At 45.2% G+C, this 14,900-nt stretch overlaps 1 protein-coding gene across 1 annotated transcript in view; it reads right to left on the minus strand.

Annotated features, from left to right (window-relative positions):
* LOC128726006 (tyrosine-protein phosphatase Lar) overlaps window positions 1-14,900 on the minus strand; it is a 209,542-nt gene that overhangs the window by 160,311 nt on the left and 34,331 nt on the right. The window contains exon 2 of the mRNA XM_053819784.1: window positions 10,983-11,023. The gene's annotated coding sequence lies outside the window, so the exon portion shown is untranslated. The remainder of the gene's footprint in view (window positions 1-10,982; window positions 11,024-14,900) is intronic.

A 14,900-nucleotide genomic window follows, 5' to 3' on the forward strand; every position in this document is an offset into this window, starting at 1 on the left:
CTGAAGCACTCTCATTGTCCTTTATATTCACTCTGAATAATATCCCAATTTTCAATTACAAAATTATAACAACATGTTGAATGGTGTTTTATTTTTGTTCCGGACATTGACGTATAGTGAAGAATATACTGTAATTATCTGTAAACAACATTTAAGCAACTTCACCTTCGCGATCTATAGAGCATTTTGCTCATTAGTACTATACCATGAAAATGTCTCGTTTTTTGTTACATTTTTTAAGTGCGTTAAACTAAAATACGTATTGCGTTATGATAACAGGAAACAAGCTAACGAAACAACACACGTTGAACATGATAGAATAGTTATGTTATACACAATATGGTATGGTGTGTCATAAAATTGAAAAGCATTGTCGGGTTATATTATACAACAAATTTGTATAACATATCCTCAACCTGGTCAATGCTATAATAGTTTCTTTTAACAGTGTTATACTAACTATAAAAACGATAAGCTATAAGAGATCAGTGACGCTTCCAGTATAACTGATTCCCCCCATAAGTTTGCCGTACCGTAGCTATACATAGCATACATCGAGCAGCTGCTCGACCATTTTCTAGCCGAGACACAATCAGTAGAACATCGCATAACGAATAAAAACGATGTTTTGAAACTACCAATAGGTGGCGCTGGCAAAGTTTACGTTTATAGCGTTACACTTATTTAACGCTTTTGATTTGGAAACTTTGAAACTTTTGTTTGAAGCTTGATGAGCACGGCAGAAGAATAATATCCTGTGCTTTTGTTCAGATAGGTATTATTTCATTTGTAAATAAACTAATAGCAATTTACCTGTATAATCACTCAGTTTATCTAGATAAGCAAGTCACATATATATTACGAGCATAGTTGAACTATAGAATGGTGTGCAAAACCCAACATAATTTCCCAATAGACACCAGCTGTGGTGAATCACAACCCTACGTTCCATGTTTTCCATCCCATTCCAAACCAATGGCCGCCCTAACGCACGGAAAACGTCATGCGCTGGCGCAGACCTGTATCGTATTACTCGAGAAACCCGAGTTCGATAGGCTGGATGACATTGTCGATTCGATGCACGAGGAATAATTTAGGTTACGGGTAAATAAATACGTCCAGCATCGCGTCGTACCCGCAACGCGAGCGGAAAACTCATTACCACCTGCCGAAATAGCAGTTTCAGATTATCCGTAAATTACACACTACCAAGCAATGCATACATCTGGAGGCTACCCTTTGCTTCTAGGGTTCTGGGGATCCTCACCACCGCCAGGCAACTTCTGTACACACCCCATTAATTATAACTATTGATTAATTCGCCTCTTATCTCTCTGCAGGCACGATAACCAACTGCTGCAGAAGCGCTTCCGAACTCGCCTTAATTCAACGCCATCTCCTGTGCCGTCCTCGAACCATCCAACGTCACACGAGATTCCCCTCCCGTCCGACTCTTCTGTGGGTCGGAAAACGAGTAATAATCACCATCGTCATCGTCATCGTCATCGTCATCGTCATCGTCATCGTCATCGTCATCGTCATCATCATAGCCCATCGTGATTGCTACCATCACCAGCACCACACCAAGTTTAGATCTCGTTCTTGCCCGAAGCACCGGCAGTGTTTACGTTCCCCATTGGAAAGAAATACAATACTTCCGAAACCGAGCGAAATGGCATCAAATCATGCAGGAAGGATTCACATTTCCACTCTTCTCTTCTTCTCGCACTGCTACGATTCCCGCGTACGCTAACAGGTTCGTACCCGCCAGCTGTCGATGAACGATGATAAATTTGTAATTAATTGATGAAAAATGGCATCACCATCCGTATGTGAGTGGGAAAAAGCTCTACGCGGGTGTGCTTGAGCGAAAGGACGATGAGATAGTGGGGAGGTGGATGGAAAAAAAACAACCCACCCACACACAGCCAACCATCCCATCGATGGAATTCGCATCCGTCTCTCCCTGTTCGCTCGCCAATGTCGGGTTTTGTTTGCGTTATAACTTTCCTGTCGACGTCGGGACGTCGCTCAACACCGGATGAAAGATGATACTAATTTACCCGTCATAAGCAGACACCGTTGGAACACCGAGAGACGCCCATGGCACCGAGTGCACCCAGTGACATCGAACAGAGAGAAAAAGAGAGAGAAAAGGATAGGATCAGGCTGAACGAAGCCTTCCGGGGCTGCCCGCGGGATGAATGCGCGCTGTGGACTGCGGGAAATGGTACTCGACGCTAAGAAAAACTTGACAGGGCCAGGCACAGTGTTCACCGTGGCCTTCGCAGCGATGCGCGATGGAACCTCGTGTGAAGGATTTCCATCAGGAATTCCATTCTAAGGCATGTCGCTGGAATGGCGCCTCTCACCCACGCGTTCCCGCTGTCGTTTTCATCGTTTACAGTTCGCAGGTTCGTTGTTTGCAGGTTTTCGGACTCACAACAACACAACAGATTCAGATGGAAGGCAAAGGGGAAAAAAAAGCACACAAAATATTTAGAAAATCGTAACCCACAAAATGTGATTCCCTTCACTTTTCTATTTCTCTCTCTCTCTCTCTCTCTCTCTCTCTCTCTCTCTCTCTCTTTCGCACTCTCTCGCTCTCTACTTATTTCGCTTTCCAACACACAATTCACAAACCCCAACCCATTCCCATTGCAAGTTTACGGTGGAAAGGTAGATTTGGATAATCTCGAGCTCCACGGCACAAGGACTCCCGCCTCCTCGCACCCGCAAGGATTCGCGCCCCCACCTCCTCCTCCTCCTCCCCCTCCTCCTCTTCCTTTCTTTCTCGTTCGTTTCATCCGTGGAGCTGTTCATCCAGGCGTTGTTTTTCTTGCTACTTGGACGTACCGTATTTGTGTTCGTTTTTTGTTCGTACGGTTCTGACGTGCACCTTTCGTCCACTCCTGGCTCTGTTCTGAATGATCCCCAATGGGGTATATGCACGCCTTTCATGCTGAAGAGATGAAGGCAAATTGCACAATAGGGACACGGACACACACACACCCACCCACACACCCACACACCCACTTGCAACATGCTCCACGCGACGCGAACGAAAGCAACCTGCTCCGAATCCTCCCAAACGCCACCCGTGTGTATGTGAATGCGCAAGAAAACATCCGCAAATAAACGAACGAAGGATACAGACGCTACAGACCGTTCCGGTCTCCGGGACCGAATCAACGGCGGCAATGAAGGCGGCACCCGAGGGGACCCAAGCGAGCGGGAATTTTAAATCTCGCAAACACACCACGTGGACACCAACAGGACCCCAACCGCGGTAGCACAGGGTTTGATCACGAAAGCCACGCCAAATGACGATGACGAGTGCGAGAGAGCGTTTGCATTAAAACTTATCGCAATTGTTTAGCGAAGAATGTACGAACGATAGAGCGGTGAATTTGCAAAAGCGCGCTGCTTTTCCTGCCCACGATGCCCTGTTGCCGGGCGAACCGGGGGCCACGCGCTCGTTGTGCTGCTGCTTGAGTGTGCTTTTGTGTCGTAGTCGCTGTTCTACTAGAGCAACTGCACCATACGCGTCGACCCACACGACGAACACCGATGGGGCCATGGACGAGAAGGGAACGAGTTAATGTATGAATGGCAAAACATCTCCTATTCCGGCTATTCAGCTCGTTCATCAGTGTGTTCATCATTATAATTGTTCGAGTGGAGGAAATGAAAGCAATACGACAAGCGGCAAGCGAATCCCCCGAATCGGCAAGTGAGGCGAGAAGGAAACGAATCTTACGCGGTACAATAAATGGCGGATCTTATTCTCCAACGCCCGCCAGTGGCGATGAATGCCGCTAATTTCGGCTTCCACGAGGATAGCCGAGCCGCCCAGGGACAGTGCAGTGAAGTGGAAGAAATCAGTTAGCACAAAATTGTGTACGGCAATTGATGGAAAATAAACAGATGAAGTCAAGACAAGCGATTGTGTTTTTTTTCTTGTGTTGGCGAAAAGAAAAAAAACCCCTGCCGCAAAAACTTTTAGCTCTCATTCACGATGACAAACCGGGCTGTGCTTCACTGTCAATGCTTGGATCCAAATCAAAATCAGCATAGCGAATCGTTTGAGGTAAGGTCACATAAAAACACCGCCACCACCATTCTCACCCGATGTGTCCCATTGCAGCAAAGCCAACTGCAAACGACACGAAACAACTCTCCCCGAGCGGCCATGCTTATCGTCTTGTTTGTGCGAACCAAAGCACGCCAAACGAAGGAAATTGAACCGAAATACCCACGCAACCAGCGAGCGAAAGTAATTTGGAAATTAAAAAATAGCTCTCATCAATTTCGCTGGCATCTCGAAATTCGTTCCTTGAATGTCGCTTGAAGACGGATCTGATCGGCAGGGCGCCCGGGCGCGTGCGCGCGCGCGCCTTTGCGTTCCATATTTTGTTGTTTTATTTCTCGTTCCACTCACGTTTTTCTCACCGCATCTGCAAAACCGACCGAGAATCAGGTTAAATTAATCGCTTCGGTTTAAAGCAATTTCGGCAGCGCACGGCTCGGGATGCAAGCTGTTAAATGGCTTTCTCCGTCTTGGCAAATCTGAACCATTTCTCTACCGCACATTGTTCAGTGCGAGCGCACAGGCCACCCGAGCTCTCTGCAGCACAACCAAACGCCCGTCGTTGCACCCGATGACCAGGTGCAGCGCCGTACCGGAATGAAGCCTCGACGAGGAATGGAGAAGAGATAAATTTTCTAATTTGCTGAATTGTACATTTTGGATATGGTCCTTCGCTGGAAGAAGAGAGAAAATTAAACCGAAGAACCGAAAGCTCGCTACACCGGTGGTTAGGGATAGGGAGATAGAGTAGCATTTGCGAGGCGGCCATGGAGCGAATTCGTAACACAGTGAATGCCCCTCGACAGGAGATAGATTCAGCAACAACAAAAGCCCCAGCCATGGAGCACATTTAAAAAGTATTCCCGAGCACACACACACACACACACACTCAGCACTACGAGTGTTTGGAGAGGACGGTTGTAGGATGGAGATTAACGAAGCATAGGGCACACGGTGTACGATCGGAGGTGCGACAACACAGCAACATCATTGTTTCGTCCCGGGCTCGTCCCGAGTGCTTTGCTTTGGTTGGCGGGATTGGGAATTTCTTCATTGGACCATGCAAATTCCTTCCTTTGGCACCAACTTTTGACTGTTCGCCCAGCAAACTGCCACCAAATGGCGACGAACAAATGCGAACGAATTTGCAGCGTTCTCTGCACATGGAGCAAGGAATTTTGCTCCGCAAGGCGACCGCCACCGTGTGTCGCACGTTGGGAACTCACAATCAGGTGAAGCTTAAGGAAAAACGAGGCTGAAAAGCAATAGCAATAATGCCCATTGCAATTCGGACACGAACGAATGCATAACGCACACAATCAAGCGGATCAGTCTTAATCCTCGTTCAGAAATGAATGCACATCAACGGACGAGGACGAAGCAAAAGCTCCACAACAGATCCCGATTCCGCTTTTCGTTCTGTTGCATTTTCAAGATCGCCCATTTTTAGTTGGTCCTTAACGCTGTCAGCGTAAGAGCAAAGGGAAATTATTTGTCTCCCCCCCACCCCGTGGCTCGCAAAAACTCTCGCACACGGCCACTTCTCCCTCGAGGGATCCGTCGTCCTTCTGTCATCATTGCTTTGTATTCCCGTAAGACTTATTCCGCTGCCAGGCCACTCCTGCCCGAATCGAATCGTTCCCGAGACCTGCAACACCCGCCATCATCTCGTGATACCAATCTTGAGTCAGTCACCGACGGTAGATAATTTGATATTCTCGGGGCAAGTATTTGCTCCTGCTACGTACGTAAAGAGATCCCGGCATCCCAAAATCTGTTTTCGGTTTTCAACCCCCCTACACATACACACACACATACACACACGCATTAGCACACATAGACAGTGTGCATTTGGTTGCTTTGCTCGGCATTTGCAAATTTCCGTTCACCGGATTGTGCCGTTGTCGAATTGTGCATCGGGGAGTTTGAACCAGGGGGGCACAAAACGCTTCACTCGAAAACTTGTCAGCGAGTTTGAAGCGAGATCTATATGCTTGCGTATATTTCTTTCCTAACTCCAGCCGCTACCGTTTGCCTCCACACCTTCAGCTTCTTCTACTGGGGCAGCATTCTCCACAACAACACTAACCATTCATCGCATTTGCCAGTCCGTCCCGTCCCCCAGGACATCGGCAACGGGCGCCTCAATCAATAGCACAATAGCACCCGAACAGAATGTTCTGTGCGAGACAGCTCCCTGTCGCTTGCTTGCTCGCAAAAGATGAACCTCAAAATCGGTAGCGTTTGCACAGTTTGTAAAGTGCATTAAAAACTGCACCCGCAATCATCCGTTTAACCCGAACCCATTCTTTTGTAGCCGGCAACTGCCAAACCATTGCCAAGACCGACGGCAGCAGAAACTCGCCGAATAATGCATGCACAACTTCACAATCTCTGTGTCTCTGCTATCCGTCAGGGAGAGACGTCCTGTTCCTGTTTGTCCGCCACGACGATGACATAATTTCGTTTACGCACACACCATTCATGTACGTAGAACGGGTTTATGTCAATCACGGGAAGCATCATAATTGTGCCATAATGATAAGCATCAGCGTGACAAATGGAGCGCACTGGCCATCGATTAGATGATTCAATCAAACCTGTCCACAAGACGCATTCCATGCGGAATTAATTAATGTGCAGCAGTGCAGGCACCGTGCAGGGCGTTTCTCGTGCTATTCAGCTCTGCAAACAACCTATCAGACGCGAAGTAACTACAAGTTGGTTACGGGAAGAATTGTCAACAACGAATTAACATGAGTTGCAATTTAGACTACGAATAATTCAACATACGCAACAGGAAACTGCAAAAATAATAATAAATTAACCTAACTATGGAACGAACTGACATTTTGTTAAACTTAAAATTGTTTGAGATTTCACATATTCTATATTCGTTGACCGTTCAATAATATTTTTATATTTTTATTCGTGTAACCGAAACAATTTGGAAACCTTAACGACCACTTCTAGTAACTCAATAGCTAATGATATTTTTCCCGATAACAAACGATTGTCGCTCAATTTAATCCTCGAACATTCGCAAACAAAAGCAGCCCATCCGTAGCAACTATAAACGACGAAAGTTAAAAGATGGAAACTTATTTAACTTTCTCGAATTTTTCCACCAAATCGTGACCTTATGGCAGCGCAACATGCAACCGAATGCATGGGTGTGGAACGTCCAGGCTCGTTCGGCGTCTTTAGCTTCCAGTTGTTAGTTTTTTCTTGCATAATCGCACATCCCATTCCAAGCACGAACACTTGTGCCCCATCATCAAACGCTTCTACGAAAGTGTCTTCCACGTAGTGCATAAAGTTATCATACGTACGTAACACGAATGTGGACTCCTAACGCCATTCTACGGACGCCGGGATGCACTATATGCTGGCTGTTTCAATATGTGACCCATTTTTCGGAGGAAAAAACGCTTTAAACTATTTAACCCCGCGTCACACATCCGCTGATAGGACGTCCCGTTCCCATCAGAAACAACTCTGAACGACATCGTCGTCGTCGTCGTCGTCGTTTGGTCATCTGTGTTCATTTATTGCGGCTACACGAACAACCTGGGCGGAGCAGAAAAGTAGAAGAAAAATACTCATCGTCACCACGAGGTGCAGTTCCGAAAACGCGCTGCTCTAATCTAACATTGGGGGTATGCATTGTCGTGCGAGCGGGCAAAAATATCACCACACACCATGCACGATACACGCGAGGTACCGTTCTCCTGGAGGAAGGATGCCCGGGAAATGAAAAGTTCACGCTGTCGCCTCGTGCGCTGCACCGGTCACCGGCGCAAAACAGTCCCCAGCATTTTAATGCGAAATCAAGACTTTAATTACTTACCCGCTCCATTATTGCCCACTGGTTCTCACCATCGCGTAACCGCGCGAGTCCTTGCCTTGGCACGGCCTTCGCCGAAGGACATCCTCCTTATCTTCAATCTAGCTCGTTCCCGTCCCCAAAGTTGAGGTCAATTTCTTGTGCCCCTGTCAAGCTTAACTCTTGCGGCCTGTGACCATTTTAACTTTCCAACCTCCACACGGCGAGCTGGGCTTACCGAGAGGGCTGCTTTCGCAACTCCGGAACACCCGGGAAAAGGACCACCCGGGTGGAAACAGAGCACGCCGTGACACTATCACCATTCGATCTCAGGCGCGGCAAGTTCGCGCCAACGGGAAGCTAACACGCTGCATGCACCGTCGTGTTCGCCCCTAACTAAGTTCGATGGTGTGCGGGATAAATTTGTGCAACTTTACATTGTTTTAATAAACTTTTGCCCACACAGCTGCACACGGCTGTGGCGCCAGCAGAGCGACAACCCACCCACCCGCAAGGTTCACTCTGTCAGCAGATTCACCTTGCGCAGCTGGATGTCGTTAGCGTCCTGGAAGTTCGTCTCTCGATTTCGCACCCCATGACCGCGGCTCGGTGGGGCGAAACTTGCGCAACCCAGTACCTGTGCTTGCCTGCGGCACAGGGTGTCATCGAAACGCCCTGCAAATCGGGCACGCTACGAAACACGAGCTAATGTATGCACAGTTAACTTTTGCTCCCACTGTTTAACGTGCGGACCGCGCTCGCAGTGGCAGGAACTCTTCCTTTTTTTTGCTGTTGCTCCCGCCATAATTGGTCGTGGATGTGTAGTAGCCACTTCGGGTCTGGAAAATGGGGAAAAACCACCACGAAAGGCACGAAACGCGCGGATCCTCACTAGGCAATGCAGGAAGCACTTAAAAGTAGGAAACCCTCTGCCACGATCGTCTCGCCAACCCGCGCACATTCAGGCCGGCCACCAATGTGGTCGCAATCTGTAACAAGTATTTGATTCGATTTATGTGCACAAGGTGGTACACTTCCACCTTCTACGCTGTTTATGGTGTACGTTACGGATTTTGGATGAGACGTTGCCGCGTGCAATTGCCGACTTTCTTACATAACATTGCTACTTTTCTTGTGCAGAAAGCGGAAATGTTAATTCCAATGACAAATAACAACAGCCCTACCCGCATGACCTCCTGCACCGAGGCTCTAGGGAGGGTTTTATTTATGTAAACGCTTCATGAGCTCCTTTGCTCCACAACCCACACAACCAAGTTACACCAAAATTCTGCTTTATAATATATCCTAATCGAAGTGTAATTACACAAGCAAATTTTCTTTTGTACCAAATCTTAATTACTTCAGTTCAAATTTACCATAGTGATCCCTAGAACAAATACATGCCTATAAAACATATGGAATACATGTAGAAATGCATATATAAACATGTATTGACGTTCATATAAAGAAATTAATATTCTCTTGCTTGCTATAGTTTCTAATAAAACTACTGTTCCAAAATTCTTTTGGTATGTGTCTGCTCGTCACATTTACGAGCGATAGATCTCAATCGAACAATCCACAGGCTATAGTAAATGTGTTTCGCGTTATGTCGCTCATTCGCATTTTCTCTATCGCTCGCTTGCAGTAGCAATATCGGGAAAAATAGGTCGACCATACGTCGATCTTACAGCAATGGTTGGATGCAGCTGCCATCGACAAGCGCCGAACGGTTGACTTTGAAGAAGAGCTTCATCATCGTACATCGAGGTCTTGCTTGGTGCGTGTGTCACGTACTTTACCGTCGTCCTACGGCACGGCGCACGGCAACCAAACGAAGCCAACATGTTCGCCGCCCCCTACCGACGAATGCACAATTGGCAGATTTATGCAAAAGCTAAGTCATCTGCGGTACCGCCAGGACAATACGTCCAATCATCCACAGCGTTTACACATGACGCGCGTATATATGCATCCACACCCGCACATCTCACCACCAATATGCATACGCAAAATCCCGCCGTATTGCGTGATTGCCAGTGGCGGAATGCAGCCCCAGCCGGAAAACCGACCGTGTCTCGCTGACGTACTGCTATAAATCATTATTCCGATTTAATTAACAATCAATATTCAAACATTAGCCGTCGGCATCGGTGCTGGCAGACAGCCGTACCCAACGAGGACCACGGATCGTCGTACTACTACTCTCTGTGATTTTTTTCTGCCATCGGATTAGATTCATTCACACCTCAATCTGCTCCACCAACGGCGCCTTTAGCATCGTCTGTGAAGCGATTCAGGGCAACTGAGGCAAGCCACCAGCACGCATCCTGACACCGGCCCGGCATTGTGTTTGAACAGAATGACATCATAGCAATGGTGGTCGACACGCATCCTGCGCAAGCTAGCCTTTTGGATAGATTATGCTAGCCGCACGCTGAATGTCCTGGCGGCAGCTCTCTATCGCACCGATAGGGGGCCAGTAGTTCATTGATCGGTTTCGACCAGAATGTGTACGTAGCAACGACACCTCTCGTATGTCTCCGGTCGAATTGAGTTGTTTAATGCACGAGAATAATATATTTATAATGCCACAGGCTCATTATGGTCGACCGTGGTAACACGACGCAGGCTGGCGGTTGGCACCCAATCGGTGGATTATTGAAGGGGATTTAGGATTATCATTAACTCCGGTACAGCGGAGCTCAACCTCAATGCAGGTCGAGAAAAGGGGCCCAGATGCACGCAAAAGGGTTCCGAATGCAGTGTGTGTGTGTGTGTGTGGAAGGCATATACCGCTGGTTAGCTCTCTGGTTTTACGTTCATTAGAATAATTGAACCACCGTTAAATTCTGAGGAGGAAATTAATTAATCATCAGCGAAATTACCAATCAAAGGCAATCGGCAGTGCAACCCACATTACCACATCACAAGACCACACGCTACTACGGTTATAAGTATGACGGACTCCTCGAACCCTTTATGTAATGAATTTCCACTGCACTTAACAACACAATTACTTATAGTAACGAAAGTTCAACGATATCAAATATAACTATCATTTACCTTTTAATGATTCACTCGTAGTAATTCAAGTATGAATTATTCTGAAAATAAACAAATAATATACGTTATTTGATTGACAGGCGCTAAGAAATTTAATACACGATTTACAATCAAAAAACAGAACGATATACTATTTTTCTAATCGATATATGTCATGAAAAAGCATTAAGCTCGAACGAACTAAAACAACATATATTTTCATCAGCAAAATCAGCACAAACAACGTAACAATCGCTCTTTACATTATATTTGCCAATCATATGTCATATCATTTTCGATCTGATTCCACATAAACTCATTCTCCAATTCAGAACTTCTCAAGCAGTAAAATCAGACATATCTAAGCAATTCAGATACATTGCATAACAAAAGCAAATACCGGTCGAACCTACTGACTCATGAACAAAACCTCTATAAAAAAAATACGAACATATTTTTCTTCGTGCTCCGTACATTTTCTATGACTTTCGAATAGTTATTCGTTGTGGGTATTATAGGCAAGTTTCTTCCCATTCGTACGAACAATAAGAGCAAGACTGAACTTTACTCCCTGCTTTTCAATGTCACATTGCAAGCATCGAAAATACCGCACAACGGAAGGCTCCAAAGAACAGTGAGCTTACCTCAATTACCGTCAATGAACCGTGCTACGACCTTTTCCATACTATACTGCACTACAACCGTGCTTCCTACAGACTCGTAGGAAGGAATTCCAGTATATATGTTACTCACATCTTTTCCCTTGGTATGAACACACTTTGTGGTTCTTGGAACCACCATCTTGGACGCTTCTAAATGACCTAGTTCAATTCCTACGCTCATGCTTTGCTTCATGTTCCTGCCAATAGTCTTACTTTGCCAAAATAAAAATCACACACACACATGCTCTTTGGGAAAGCTCTCGCTTGCTCCAATCAAACCCGTGGAACCTAGCCATGGAATGGTTTGATCGCAGTCATACAATACCCAGGCTGCATGAAACGTTCAGGTAGGGGAACTAATCTGCCCAACATAAGACGCTTCATTCAAGGACGGCTCGAATCGAAACGGATGCACACAACACACACACACACACGTACATGAGCAAACGGTACTTTCGTTGCTCTCATGAACTTTTATATTACACAGAATTAGTTTTAATCATGAACCCACAGTTCCCCCGTGAACGGTTGGATAGAAGTACCAGTGGCCCCACACAATCAATCAATGCGAGGCAAGCATGTTGGAAATATGATTATACGTAACCTCTCTCTACATTACATTTCCCAAAGGCTTCATTTGCTATGCAGGAGCTTACTTATTTGTATAAAAGAGTTGCATTATATTAAATTTGTTTTAACTCTATTGAAATATACTAGTGGAATTCTAGACTTCATATTGCTTTTGAAAGCCTTATTGATGGAACAAAACATTACACGATTTTTCCATCAAATCTAATGAAAAATTCAAAACTCTTTAAAAATGAAACCCAACGAAAGCTCCGAAACAATATATACTTCGAATGTGCATTTGACACAAATATGAACGACCCAACTCCCGATCCCAACTAACAAATTATTCAAGAAGCGAGAAAAAAATAATGCGCACTGCATGTTAGCAATATTTTCAACAAAGCGACAACTAAACACGCATTCACCGGGGACTCCACTTTCTCTTCTCTTCCCACCCGTATGAAAGCTTCCACACTGTGAAAAGCGGCGCGAGGACATGCATCGTCATGCAAACGTGCCCGCGCGAAATGTCATCGAAATGAGACGAAACTTCTGAGCGGCGAATAATAATTTATCACATGTTAACACACGACGACCATGCAAGAGCACACTAGAGCCACCACATTATTCCCCTCGGTGGGAGGTCTCCGGTCGCCTATGAAATTGGGACACGCGCGGCAACTCAGACGACCCAGTGAAACGAAACTATGAATTGCTCCTTCGCGCGCAGCAATTGTACCCAACTAGAGCGATAGAAACGAATGCGCGCTGGGAGACTGTAGCACTTTCGCAAGCGATACGGTTATGCACGGGTAAAGCGACTATCCAGCACCACCTATGACACGGTCGAGCTTTGCTGTGCAGGAGGTAAGCATACCATTTCGCACTTCCGGTGGATGAAGCTGGGATGAACGACGTCCCAGTGGTCAGCCGCGGCACCTTAGAGTGTTAGCGTCAGCAACCTGGGACGAGATCTCGGCAAGATTGCTGTAAAGCGCGACCAATGCCACTAACTCGGACCACGCTCGACGGTTCGCACCGGGATCGAAAACAGCTCGGACCGAAACCCATTTAATCCGATAATTACATTAAAATTTTAATTAAAACTTAATTCAATCTCGGCGCTGCTCACGGCTGGCCCAGAACATTCGTTCGCTGGCGCTTTACTACACAACCAATGTCGCTCGAATAGCCTGCTTTCTAACTCTCGTGATGATACAACATGAGAAAGAGAGAAGAAGAAAGCTAGAAAGGATACAGAAAACTAGCCAAACTCTCCACTGGGTTGAAGTAAACGGGCACACATATGCCGTTTCAGGACTAGGACTAGTATTTGTAATAGTAGGAAGTAACAAAAATAGAAATAAGTGAAAACAGAGCGAACAAACTGATTAGCAGTTTCAAGCGCACGGCCAGATAAACTATACAGCTTCAGGATACAAAGAACCACAGACTATCAAGAAGAACAGCTCAAGCAAACAGTGTCAACGCACATAACTTTTGAATATAAAAAAATAAAACCACAAACAAAAGCACAAATAAACAACAGTGCTACCGAGCGAGCCGATCGCCAAACATGTAAATTAAGTGTTAACTACATTTTAAAATACAAAAGCTGCTAACAACAAACAAATAGCAAAGTAGAATAGTTCGTACAACTAATGCATGGATGATAACGGTTTTCTCAGTTGTCATAATACAAAAAAATATCCTTTCGATTTGCTAGACCACAATCAATATAACATACCGGGCGAAACAGCAAAAAAAAACCACCATCTATTTTTGCTCTGTTTCGCCACGTTGCCCTCGATTGAAATGACATCGAATCAAAAATATGGTAATTTGCATCAAAATAATCAAAAGTTGACCCACATGCAGTGCAACATACCAATCCTCGGTACGTCCTCATTATTACATTCATCAATGCGATTGGCTACCCGTGTTATAGCCTCGCGAACTTTAAAATTTGGTTCTCTACCCATACACAGAAGCGCACACAATTAGCTGTGGTAAGCCACGCGTATGTACGCCAGGACTACTTTAGCGACACCGGAGATAAATACTGCTGCAACCGCAGTTTACTATGGCTGATTACACATTCGATCGAATAGTCGATCGATTTGCGGTCAGCCAGACAACATATTCCTGTTAGCTGGTAGGTTGGCAGGACATGAGCATTTCCAGCCACCATTCAAATTCGGACGACCTGTTCGGTAATTAATTTTCCCATGTTAATTCATGTTCACTATGCTCTTCAAAAATAATCTTCCAAAACAATTTTGCAGTATTTTTTGGTTAAAAAATCATTCATATAAATATTTAAAATTCTACCAAGAATAAGCTAGAATTTTATTCTAATACAAATCGATATGGATACCATATACACAAAAGGAAAAGAGAAACTATGCAGGGTAACAGTTATAAGTTGGTAAAACATAAACATAATTCAGTTTGTCGACAAAGACAGTCAACAAACAAAAAATATCACATATTGTATGAATGATGTTTGTTGTGTTTCAATGGAAATAACAAAAACGCATTAAAACAAATATTTAACGTAGTTAGTATGTGCATCAAAAATACGCGCAAAAACACAATTCATGCAATGCATATAACGAAAAGCTATATCTGGTGAAAAGTACCATTAGAGCCGTACAAAATTTTAAAGTAAATCCGGTACATACAACACCCACACCAAACTAGCGAT

The sequence above is a fragment of the Anopheles nili genome, chromosome 3 (genome assembly GCF_943737925.1).
Source record: "Anopheles nili chromosome 3, idAnoNiliSN_F5_01, whole genome shotgun sequence".
In the NCBI taxonomy this organism is placed as follows: Eukaryota; Metazoa; Arthropoda; class Insecta; order Diptera; family Culicidae; genus Anopheles; species Anopheles nili.